At 38.3% G+C, this 12,965-nt stretch overlaps 1 long non-coding RNA gene across 1 annotated transcript in view; it reads right to left on the reverse strand.

The window, feature by feature from the left end:
- Nucleotides 1-6,962: 6,962 nt before the first annotated feature.
- Nucleotides 6,963-12,965, reverse strand: part of LOC129037484 (uncharacterized) — a 127,990-nt gene continuing 121,987 nt past the window's right edge. The window contains exons 5-6 of the long non-coding RNA XR_008502819.1: nt 9,166-9,226; nt 6,963-7,154 (exon numbers count right to left, since the gene is read on the reverse strand). This is a non-coding gene — a long non-coding RNA (uncharacterized LOC129037484). The remainder of the gene's footprint in view (nt 7,155-9,165; nt 9,227-12,965) is intronic.

A 12,965-nucleotide genomic window follows, 5' to 3' on the forward strand; every position in this document is an offset into this window, starting at 1 on the left:
AAAGAGCCTGCATTGCCAAGTCAATCCTAAGCCAAAAGAACAAAGCTGGAGGCATCACGCTACCTGACTTCAAACTATACTACGAGGCTACGGTAACCAAAACAGCATAGTACTAGTACCAAAACAGAGATATAGACCAATGGAACAGAACAGAACCCTCAGAAATAATACCACGCATCTACAACCATCTGATCTTTGACAAACCTGGCAAAAGCAAGAAATGGGGAAAGGATTCCCTATTTAATAAATGGTGCTCAGAAAACTGGCTAGCCATATGTAGAAAGCTGAAACCGGATCCCTTCCTTACACCTTATACAAAAATTAATTCAAGATGTATTAAAGAGTTAAATATTAGACTTAAAACCATAAAAACCCTAGAAGAAAACATAGGCAATACCATTCAGGACATAGGCATGGGCAAGGACTTCATGTCTAAAACACCAAAAGCAATGGCAACAAAAGCCACAATTGACAAATGTGATCTAATTAAACTAAAGAGCTTCTGCACAGCAAAAGAAACTACCATCAGTGTGAACAGGCAACATACAAAATGGGAGAAAATTTTTGCAATCTACCCATCTGACAAACGGCTAATATCCAGAATCTACAAAGAACTCCAACAAATTTACAAGAAAAAAACAAACAACCCCATCAAAAAGTGGGCGAAGGATATGAACAGACACTTCTCAAAAGAAGACATTTATGAAGCCAACAGACACATGAAAAAATGCTCATCATCACTGGCCATCAGAGAATGCAAATCAAAACCACAATGAGATACCATCTCACACCAGTTAGAATGGTGATCATTAAAAAGTCAGGAAACAACAGGTGCTGGAGAGGATGTGGAGAAATAGGAACACTTTTACACTGTTGGTGGGACTGTAAACTAGTTCAACCATTGTGGAAGACAATGTGGTGATTCCTCAAGGATCTAGAACTAGAAATACCATTTGACCCAGCCATCCCATTACTGGGTATATACCCAAAGGATTATAAATCATGCTGCTATAAAGACACATGCATGCGTATGTTCATTGCGGCACTATTCACAATAGCAAAGACTTGGAACCAACCCAAATGTCCAACAATGATAGACTGGATTAAGAAAATGTGGCACATATATACCATGGAATACTATGCAGCCATAAAAAATGATGAGTTCATGTCCTTTGTAGGGACATGGATGAAGCTAGAAACCATCATTCTCAGCAAACTGTCACAAGGAGAGAAAACCAAACACCTCTTGTTCTCACTCATAGTTGGGAATTGAACAATGAGAACACTTGGACACAGGAAGAGGAACATCACACCCTGGGGCCTGCTGTGGGGTGAGGGGAGGGGGGAAGGATAGCATTAGGAGATATACCTAATACAAATGATGAGTTAATGGGTGCAGCACACCAGCATGGCACATGTATACATATGTAACAAACCTGCACATTGTGCACATGTACCCTAGAACTTAAAGTATAATAATAAAAAAAGAAAAGTACAGCAGATATTGTTTCTATATTATGGATAAGAAAACTAAAGCTCAGAGTGGGTACATAAATCAAACTAGTCATGCTCCTGGAAATAGTGAAGCCACAACCTGAATCTAAGACTTTAAAAATTCCATACTAAAACTTGTTTACTGTAACACTATGAATGAAGTTGTTTGTTTTGATTAATTTTTTGTATATGCATTTTGATATGCCAATCCATTACTCTTCAATTCTGCCAAATTTACTTGCTGAACACATTCCACCATGTCTTACAATAAGATGCCAAATAGCATGAGGATTCTTGTCCTTCTCTGACCTCTCTTTTGAGTTTCCTGCCTGGGAAAGATTATGAGCAAAGAAAATTGAGAAAGCAGTTTAGAAAAGAATCAGGAACCATGAATCACCATCACTGGGTTCACTTGAGACTGGATTCACTGGGTTTTTCTGAGACTCCAAGGAACCTGTGGGAAAACAAAATCGAGGATGAGAACTAAGGCAAAACTCAAAGTTTATGCTCTCTTCCTTCTTCTAAACTTGATTAGGCCAGTGGTTCTCAATTCTAATTGCACCTAAAAGTGTCTAGGGAACTCTCCAAAAATGCCAAAACCTGAGTCACACTCAGGGCCAATAAACTCAGAATCTTTGAAGATGGAGCTGGGATATGGGGAGTTTACAAAAGCTCCTGGGTGCTTCCAGTGCGCAGCCAGGGTTTGAGAACCAGTGTGCTGTCATAACCACCAGATCTCAAAGGCAAAGTGGGGAACCACAGTAGCTCTTAAAATAAGAATCCACCACTGCTCCAGAGAAGGGTAGAGACCTGAGAAAGACCTGCACTGTGCCTGGTCCAGGAGGAAAAATGGGACTCTGGGTCAAGAGACAGCCAGATTCTTCATGTCATCTCTAGCAGCAAGTGCTAGAATAGAAGGAACATTCTTTTCTTCACCCAGCCTAACCTTTCCATTTCTATATGTTACCCAAGTTATTTCTAGCTGGTAAGGATTATCCCCATTTTCAATTATCATTGTGACATTCATGATTGTGTTGTTGGTGGTGTTGGAGCTTTGATTGTTAGGGCAGTGACTGGTAAAAGAAATATAATTTTTCAAAGGTGCAGCGTTTATTGGCTTTTATTTGAACTTAAAATAAGTGACCTATTGCTTCTTGCACTATTGTCAACTATAAGTGTATAGGAAAAATCCTATCTTTGCCCTTGATTTATGACAAAAATATTTTTAAATGTGAAATCATTCTTTTGATGTTTACAGTACATTTCAAATGAAGATGTAATCTTTTGCCACTATTCAGAATTTGTCCCACCTGGAATTTGTCCCATCTGCCCCAATAAAAATACAAGTTATAGATTGAAGAATATCCATAGGAATCCTTTAACTCTGTATCAACAGACAAAGAAATCATTCTTGAAATACATCTGATAACATGATAGACTGGTAAAGTCAAATCTCTCCAGAAGCAAAAATTAACTATGATTACTTGATGTAAGACATCACTCAAACCAATCAAATGTTATTTTGGGAAATCATAAATTTATATCCAGCGTCAGTTTGTCACTCATTAAGTTCTTATAAGAATGATTAGGAAATTATCTTAATAAGTAAACGTTAGTCTTAATCTCTTCTTACTTTGATGGCTTAAAAATATAAGTTTATATCAATTCATTGGGTCTCGCTAAACGACTCTGCCTGCTTGGAGGGTTATTTATTCTACTATTAATAAACTTTAGGATTGACAAGAAATTCTTGCATTGCTCCAATCTGCAACAAATCTACCTACCATGTGTTAGTACAGCTTTCAAAATATGATTTTATAATTAACATTAATAAATATTTGCTGGGTACCTACTATGTTCCAGGCCCTGTGAAAGGTGCTGGAAATATATGAAAATCTCATTACCTTAAAATTGTTTCCATACACAAAAACTCCAGGAGCAGACTTCAGTGTTGCCAAGGTGTCATTTTAGTGACTGACATGGATCACCACCCCCTGGCAGTCAACAATGACAGGAAGCAAAGCTGCTTAACAGGGAGTCACTGTCTTCCAGCTGTATTTTGCTTGTCACTGCTTTGAAAGATGCTTACTTTGAAGATCTCCATCATGTGGAAGAGAAAAGGCACAATGTAACCTATAAATCAAGGAACAGAGAGGTTTTAGAGACACAAGTAAACCATCATGTCAGTAACACAGAGAGCTCACAAAGAAAGGTAAACATGGTGAATAAAATAAAGAAAGAGTTCGTGAACTTGATGATGAAGGAATCAATTTCTTCTCCAATAAACATTTTGTAAGCACTGTAGCAAGAACAGAAGAAAAGAGTCTCCGTCCCACCCCTTGCCCAAAGGAAGAAAGAGCTAATCACAGGAGATGCTCCAGAATGCCTAAAGTAGCATAATGAATAGTTCTACTAATGTTCACTTTTCAATGGAAAGTATGGACCTCTTAGATTCACTTCCAAATTCCTCCCAAAATGACTGTCAATACTCTTTTCCATTGTTATTGAACCTGGAAAAAAAGTTTCTAATATATTATTGATCACTTATCAATTCCCCAAACTGATGACAGCAATTCTTAGATTAACTGTGAAACCTTGTTCATCATGATTATGCTGAATGTTTGTATGGAGTTTATATCTGCAGTCATTCCTTCATTTTTCCACAGAAATCATATAAACAATGATGACGTAATTTAAATTTTATTCCATTTACTGGATTTTAAATGTTTTCTACATGGAGACCATGAAGAGGAACTATGTTCAGAGAAAATGTCTACAAAGCAGGACCATGGCCAACCACTTTTAATTTAACCCAATTCACTAAAAGTACAGTAAAATATCATCTATTTGGACTTTATTAATTTTAAATATGTGAAAATCCACATTGCTGAAGTTGATCTGTGAAATTATATCTAGATTTGAATACCAGTTCACCACTTGCAAACTTATTGATTAAAATTTCTAAACGTCCATTTACTCATCTGTAAAATGGGTACAATCTCTTTATTTTTTCTAATTACTGCTACTGCTAGCACTCTATTCCAACCCACAAACATTTTGTGCCTAGAATAGTACAAAAGTCTCCTAACTGGTTCTCCTGACTCCATTCTTGCCTCCTCCACCTTCCCCCTCCCTGCCAAAAAATAGGCTATTATTTACATAGAGGCCAGAGTGATTTGTTTTTTAAGTCAGATTATTTCACTCCTCTAATAGAAATTCTAATGACTTCCTCTTTTACTCAATAAAATTCAGACTCCTTCTCGCGGCCAACAAGACTCACATGAGCTACCCCCACCCACACCCCCACTACCGTCACATCTTCCCTAACCTCATCTTTTACCACTCTGCCAGTTGGTCCTTCCACCCTAGTCACATGGGCATTTCACATAAGCTCTGCACCTACCTGAAATGCACTTCCCCCAGAATGCCACATGGCTTGTCTGCCCACTCTCCTTCTCAGCTCAAATGCCACCTTCCTTGGTTATGTTATTTAAAATAACATTCCATCCTTAATCTCTCAGCCACTCTGTATCCCCCTCGCCCTGTTTTATTCTTCTTCACAATACTTCTCAGGTTGTGACTTAGAAGTGGCTTTTGTTTAACATTTGTTTCCCCCAGAGGGGAAAACCGATTAGTCTCTCTGAGAAGAAGGATTATTGTCTCTTTTATTCACTGCTATACCCTCTGCATGGAGAATAGTGCCTGGCATATAGTAAATTCTCAGCAAGAATATAAAAATGGATGGTTTCTTCTGCTTAGTAATGCCTTTCATGGCCTACTTTAGTTACTTAAAAATAACAAATTCATTTTTCTTAATATACTCCATAACCAAGTTTTTCACTAACTCAGATCTGATTTATACCTGAATGAATGGTATTCTGTCAGAAGGGATAAATATGTGACCCCATTAAGACAAAAACTTGGTAGCAGATCTTTTTGAAATCTTACAACTATTTTACTTTCTTGGAAAATCAGCCTATTTTGTTCTTTTTATAAGTTTAATTGGATATCTGAGATGATCTTGGTTATGATGCCTTGCCCTTAATAATCTTGGTTACTTATACAATAGCTGGTACAATTATATAATATTGAATTTTAAAATTCTATTAAATCCATGTTTGAGTTATAAACTTAAAATCACCAAAGCTGGGTGGGGTAATTTTAAAATATGGCCCCAGATGATTTCACAGCCCTTCCATTGGGAGGTAGGGTCTATCTCTCCTCCCCTTGAATGTGGGCAAACTTGTGACTTCTTGACTTGCAGAGCACAGACTTCCCAGGCTGGATCAGAATAGGTTATGCAACTTCCACCTTATTCTCTAAGAATGTTCACACGGGGGTAAGCTAGGCACCATCTAAAGAGTCTGCCTACCCTAAGACCTCCCTGATGAAGAGGCCATGTATAGGCACTCCAAGTAACTGTCCCAGCTAAGCTCCCATTTGACAACCAGCATCAACTGCCGGCCACCAGCCTATGCCAGGCTTTAAATGGCCACAGCCCTAGCTGACACCTAACTACAAACAAATGAGAAACACAAAGTGAAGATGTCCAACCAGCCCCTTCCTGAATTTCTGACCCACAAAACTAGAGTAAAATTAAATATTTGTTGTTTTTACACTTCTACATTTGGAAGTCATTTATTACCCAGCAACAGAAACTTATACAGCAGGAAATGCTGTCTCCCCTGCATTGTTCTGACTGTTTTCCACATGGTAAGAAAACAATCCATGGAAAATGTAGTGGATTTTATCAACATTGGTTTTGATTCACACAAGATAGAAAATCATTAAAACTCGAAAGCATGTTGATTTCAGTGTTCTGAAAATGCAGCCTGTATAAGCTGTGGTCTATGAAGATCACTGAGTTAGAGAAGAGGTAGTTAAATTATGGGCCTGCTCACCAAATGTGGCCCACCACTTGTCTTATATAAAATAAAATAAATATAGCCCACAAAGCCTAAAATATTTACCGTCTTGCCCTCTACCAGAAAGGTTTGCTGATCTCTGAGTTGAAGAATGGCAAAGTTAGAAAGAGAATATAAGTGTTCTAAGTATTCTTTTCTTATTATGTTGTTGGGCAAAAATATCATTTTTCAATAATATCAGTATATTTTAATGGGCCTATTTCATGATTCTTATCAGCACTTCTTAAATTTTTTAAGGATTTTTAGTTGTTGTTGTCTTGGGGGTTCCCCCCAGCCCCATTATTTAGGTCTTCTTGTTTTGCTTTTAGTTTTCCTATCAAAAAGAGATAAGTCACAGGAGAAGGAATGCACATCACTTAAGAGTTTTCTATGATACCATCAGTGAAGCAAATTCATATCAATTGAAGAAAATTAATATCTTAGGTCAGGGGTTGGCAAACATTTTCTACAAGGGCAAGGATATTTTTAGCTTTGCAAACCACATGCTCTCTGTCTCATCTACTCGACCCTGATGTTTAACACAAAAGCAGCCACAGACAGTGCTTAAATAACTGGCTATGTTTGTGTACAATAAGATTTTATTTACAGAAGCAAGTGGTGGGCTGGAATTAGCCTGCAATCGTCATTAGCCCACCCCTATTTTGGATAATGTAGGGACACACGCAAAAGCAGGGAGGTAGCAGGGAGGTAGCAAGGATGTGGCACTGCTGCTTGAGACGTTTGCAGTTGTAAATCCTACACAGAGAAGGAAGGGGAATACCATACATGAGATTCATGTCATAACAATATTTTGCCTGTTTACTACATTTTTTATTCAGTATACCCTAAACTAATATCCAGTTTACTAATAATATCGAATTAGAGTTGAGTTAGTATACTGAAAGACCTCATAAGTTAAAATTTAGTCTTTATTATTACAACTTGAAAATCTTACCTTTTTGCAGTAGATTTAGTTCTTCAAGATATAAAAAGAGGTCATTTCAGATTTCAATAGCCCCACTAAAACAGCTACCTCCCAGCCTGAGAGTCCTAAAACAGGCTTTTTTCCCTCTGTTGTCAAACCTTCCTAAACACAGTATTCTCAGACTGTGTGGTATGTTTTCCTCCTAGTTTTCAGAATCCCTGAAGTTCTTCCAATTAAAAAAACAAAAAGGCTTATTTTTACCAGTTGGTGGAGGATGTTCCACTTTCAAAGGGAGAGAATTTTTAATTCCCTCCATAGGGCTTCATAGCTATTGTAAACTTCATGGGCAGGCTTTCACCTGCATAGAGGACCAATTCCACATAATGCCAACCATTCTAGGGTAAAATGGATGGGGTGAGGGTGACAGTAACCCTGTACCCATTACTAGCACATAGTTAAAAGGTAATATAAAAATAGACTTTGGGGAAAATTTTATGTTTTATATTTACCTCAAAATAAATGCCTACTTAGACAAAAAATAAAATTCTTTCCACGGCTAAAAGCAAATAAATAAATTTCCCAGAGATTCAAAAAGGAAAAGAATATTACCTTTGTCCCTAGGATAGACATATAGATGAATAGATTTCAGAGCATTTAAAAATGCACTGAAAAAGTAAGCAACTAATTAGCAATTAGAAATGTACAGTAACATTGATTACATAAATATAAGTGTACATATATAAATAATTATAAAAAGCAAGGCACAAACATTATAATATTACTTTCAACCAGTTCAATCTGAAGAACAGGAAACTTTGAAATGTTTGCTTTGAAAGCTCAGAGAATTATCCACGTGTGAAAAAATCCAAAATTGCTTCAAAGTGTAAAAATTATTCTTATTTCCACCTACAAGTAAGTCAAAATTGCTGTGCACATTTTCATCAAAATTTCTTAAAAGAAATTATCCAGCAAGGAAAATCTTCGAAGCTATACAATAAAAACTTCAGGGACAAAAGAAAACTATTCTCAGTGCCTGCATCTATAGAGTACAAGCAAAACAAACCGCCCCTTACACACAAGCACGTGTGTGTGTATGTTTATTAATTGATTCAACAAAATTTTACTGAGAGTCATGTACATTAATTTGTACACAACTGTATGCATATAGGCATGTACATTTTACATGAGTATAATCATATGTGTGAATATATCTGCAAAAGCAAAGCCAAGAGGAAGGCCTAAGGTTAAAGAGCAAATATTCATGTAAAGAAACCCCCAACCACATGAAGGCACCAGAAATTATTGTATATATACAAAAATGTTGTATATAGTGATGTTAGAGATCATAATGAATATTGGAGGTGAGAACAGGATGACCTCAAGGGTATCCTTCTGGAGCATCAGAAATGTCAATGATGGGCAATGATGGAGAGGCACCTGCTCTTAGGAGAGGACATGGAGGGAAAGGCAGAAAAGATAAACTGTGTCACATCACTGTTTGAGAGCAATGACCAAAATTGGAAATTCTTCTCTAAACTTTTTAATTAAACATTTTAAAGTAAAATTGGTTATTTAAAAACACTCCTGAAGTTGTCTGGAAGGCTGCTTAAATTTGTGGTTGTTTTGGTTGTAATTAATAATAGTAATAACCACTGTTTTCACTTCTAAAATAAGAAAAAGTAGAGGCTGGCCATTAACTTTTCTCCTTAATCTCTGGCAAGCCTATATTTCAATTGCCTTTTATACCCAGAAATAAGGAACTAAATTAGTAATCCATACATAAGACGCTTCTCAGGTAGGTAGCAACTTACCTAGTAATACCAGGGAAAAGGATGCTCTTACCATAACTGATACACCATCATGTAGTCTCCAGGCCAGTGTGCTTGTTGAAGTTAACAGGTAGCTGCAGCCATCATAAGATTACCATTGGGAAAATTCAACATGATATAATATTAAACAGTAATTTCTGCAGAGATAAAAATAGGTTAGTCATTACAATAGCCAGACCCTGGATTTCCAAACTAATAGATATCCGGTTTTTAATTCTGGCTTAGAAATATAATGCACACCTATTGGAAGCTTATTATTTCATAAGAGAAGTACATAGGAAAAAACTCCAGGCCTTAGGAATTGAGAAAAAAAGTTCATTTTTTTGAATTGGGAAGAATGTCCAGAACCTATTAGAACCTACGTTCCCTCCATTGCTCTTCCCAGGAAGATCAACGCTCACTTTAACAAGAGAAAATGTCTCACTGTGAAAAAACAGGGCCCGTTGTGAAGCTGAAGGAGCCAAGCAGACTTGTCTGCTTAAGACCTAAAGGTCTGCCCAAGAGACAGAGCCCTGAAAAGAAGTGAACCTAGTCAGCACAGAAAGCATCTTGACAGGAGCCATCTAACTGCAAACACCAATACCTCTATAGCTTCTCCTTTAGAAATAGTGCCAGACCAAGCCAGCTTACCTGGTCATCTTTCATTCTCAACTAGATCTGCCCAGTACCTCATGGCAGGAGATCAAAGAACACTACCATCTCGGTGTGGCCTCCCAGCCCCATACCTGCCAGGCTGCAGCCTGTCCGACGCAGGATGGCAGGGTCAGAAGGACATTTTAAAAGGGGAAGAAAATTACCTTTAATATTTTGAGCAGAATGATAACTTCTTGGCAGGTTATATTGTAATAGCACTTTGGCTGCATAATGATCGTCTCAATGTCACGTTCATTTTAAGAAGTTTTTGCCAGAAAATAATAATAACAATAATAATAATGGTGAAATACAGGGATTTATTCCAGGATGTAAATCCTTGACCAGTGCTTTCTCTAGAAAGATAAGCTGTGACGCTGCAGATTTCGGGGACAAGACAGAGTGAGCTGCCCGTTCCCGGTGACACAGAAGCCATGGCCCAGGCAGCTACTGCATTCTGTAACCCAGCTCAATGAAAACTAAGAGTTTGGCGCCCCCTCTTCCTCACCAGAGGCTCTAATTGTAATGGCCACCCTGCTCAACCTCCACCCACCGGTCCAGCACCAAGTTGCCCGAAACTTCCCCACACCACACACAACATGGCTAACAAGAACCTCTGTTCCCAATACATTTGATCATCAAAATAGCACCATGTTTCCCCCAGAGAAATGCAATTTCATCTCCATTTCAAGTAGTTTGATGTGTGGTAATCAGAGGGAGACATAAATTTTGAACTTGAGTTTTATGTTGTGACTAGCATTAATTTAAATGCCCTGCATCAAAGATCTCAGCTATTCCTCTAAACGGCTTTAAAACCCACCGTGACTTTTCATTGTTTCAGAAGCCCACAGCGCAATCTGCAATGCATTATAAATTTTAAGCAAAGAATCTTATCTATATTTTCTTGTGCATTCCAAAACTCCCTAAAATACTGATCAGAGACAGTGCCCACATTCCAAGACTAGTGCCACAAGTTTGCTACAAGTTGAGGGAGGAAAAAAAATTAAAGTAACAGATGTTTGGGTTGCCTACTTCTGTTATTTTCAAAACTTCATCAACAATGCAAAGTTTTAAATTAGAAATGTACTATAGTTCTATTGTTCCCTATGGAAATTTTTAACTAAAACCAGAGTCTAGGAATTCATTTTCAAGTAAATATTCCAACTTTGGTTTTAAGAGGAAAAACTATATATGTATATATATACTCTTAGAAGGAAAGAAAGTTCCATCTGATGAGAAGCCCCCTCCACTCAGCACCGCAGCAGGGAGTAGAATTCAATTGGTGGTAACTGCTCCCCGCTGCTCTTGCAGACTTGGTGGCTCCATGGGGTGTGCTCTCAAGGCTTCTGGTGTCCAAAGGGGAAGCTGTAGGGGATGCTCACGGCCCCACTACAGCTAGAAAATTTTGTGAGTCTGGTCCTGTCAATCCTCAGGATAGCTCCACGTGAGGTATTCTCACTCTCTTCAAAGACAGGGCAGCTTTAGAAGCCCTTCCAGAAGGCTTGCCTGCAACAACTCAGCATCCATGCTGCTCACCCCCCTCCTGGTTCTGCATGCCCGGCAAGGAAAGCTATTAGCTCCCTCCTGGCCTCAAAGGGAAGAGGGAGCAGAGTCCATTGTTTGCTCTCAAATCTGCATCCCTGGTGGTTAGTGGTTCACATATTAACTTAATTCAAAAGAATTGCATCGCAGGGCTTAAATTATATAGGATTCAGAAAAGTTCTGATCCAGGCTGAGAATGGAGACTGGACCGACAAGTGGAAACTCATAAAGTAGAGCCAGTTTTATTTGAATATAAATTGATAGAAGGAAGGCAACATCTTTTGTTGGTGGTATTGTTCCTAAAATCCTTTTGTCCTGTATCAATTTCCCCATCTCTTCCACAAAACTACTCCTGACTCCACTAGCCACAGTAATCCCTCCTTTCTCTGAGCTCTTAAAAATACGTGTAGTATCTGCTGCCAACTTAGCACTTTATTATATACTTACCTGTATTAGCCTCTGTATTATATTTTTAATACTGACTCCCCAAATAGATTTTGAGTGCCTCAAGGGCAAAGAGAACGTCTTACACTTACTTTCAGGACCTATCACAGGAAGAGTGAGGAAGGGGGACCCAAGAGGACAATTTGGCATAAGCCTCATATTTAAAACCGGCCTCAAATTTAGATTTTTGATGATATATCTAAATAAGGTTATACCTCAATTTTCATAGACATACTGGCAAGAGCTTTTAAAAGATGCATTTCATCCAACAACTTAAAATTCATCAGTTTCTATGATGCTCTTTTGGTATTACTTATTTTAATACTCCAGAAGCCTCAAAAAAATAGAAATAATTTAGTTTACCTCAGATTTTCTGTAGTGCCTGGCACTCTGTTACAAAAGATAAATGCAGAAAATGTTCCCTAATGGTCACCAGACATGCTGCAGATGGAGGGAAGAAGTACAGAACTGTTACAGCACTTGACCATAACAAAAGCAGAGTCAGAGACCCAGGGCAACTGAAAAGATCCTACGCAGACTGGCTACAGCGAGCCCCTAAAGCTGTTGTGTATGTTTTCAGGGTCCTTTCTCCTGTACAGCTACCTTGTCTCCTTCCTGATAACAACATTAGCATCCAAGGAAGGGGGCTGTCCTCTTTGTTTCATAATGAAGCACCTCCTAAGAACTTGAAGATAAGGCAGCTTTGTAAACCAGTGGAACTTCGAGACAATAGCTGTGCTTCACCAGGTGTGAGAGAAAGCCGAGCAGGAAACTGTCTGTGAGGTGCAGCCAAAGGGTTCTAAAAAATCCAGAACTCCAATCTAGGTAGTTTCCAGAAGTGATCTCAGGGAAGCAGGACTAGCATGTGATTCTAATGTAATCCAGAATCCCATACTGTCTTTGGAGAAAGATACTGTGACACAAAGTGTGTGTGAATAGTAAAGGGAAACACAAATTAGCCATGAGTTCATTGTGTGTGGTCCCTTTGTGAAGAGACTCAGGGGTAGTTGGTGATCTTCAGATGACACCTCCAAAACAACCGTGTGTTCTGGGCACCTCTTTCTGCCCTGTTCTTGACCTCAGCTGATGTGGTAGTTATTATTCCTGTTCACCAAATTTTTCTGGCTCTCCATCTTCTGGAACTTTATAGAATTGCATTCTCCTATTCTTCATCGCAATTAGGGATAGCCTTGACTT

The sequence above is a fragment of the Pongo pygmaeus genome, chromosome 4, assembly GCF_028885625.2.
Source record: "Pongo pygmaeus isolate AG05252 chromosome 4, NHGRI_mPonPyg2-v2.0_pri, whole genome shotgun sequence".
Lineage (NCBI taxonomy): Eukaryota > Metazoa > Chordata > Mammalia > Primates > Hominidae > Pongo > Pongo pygmaeus.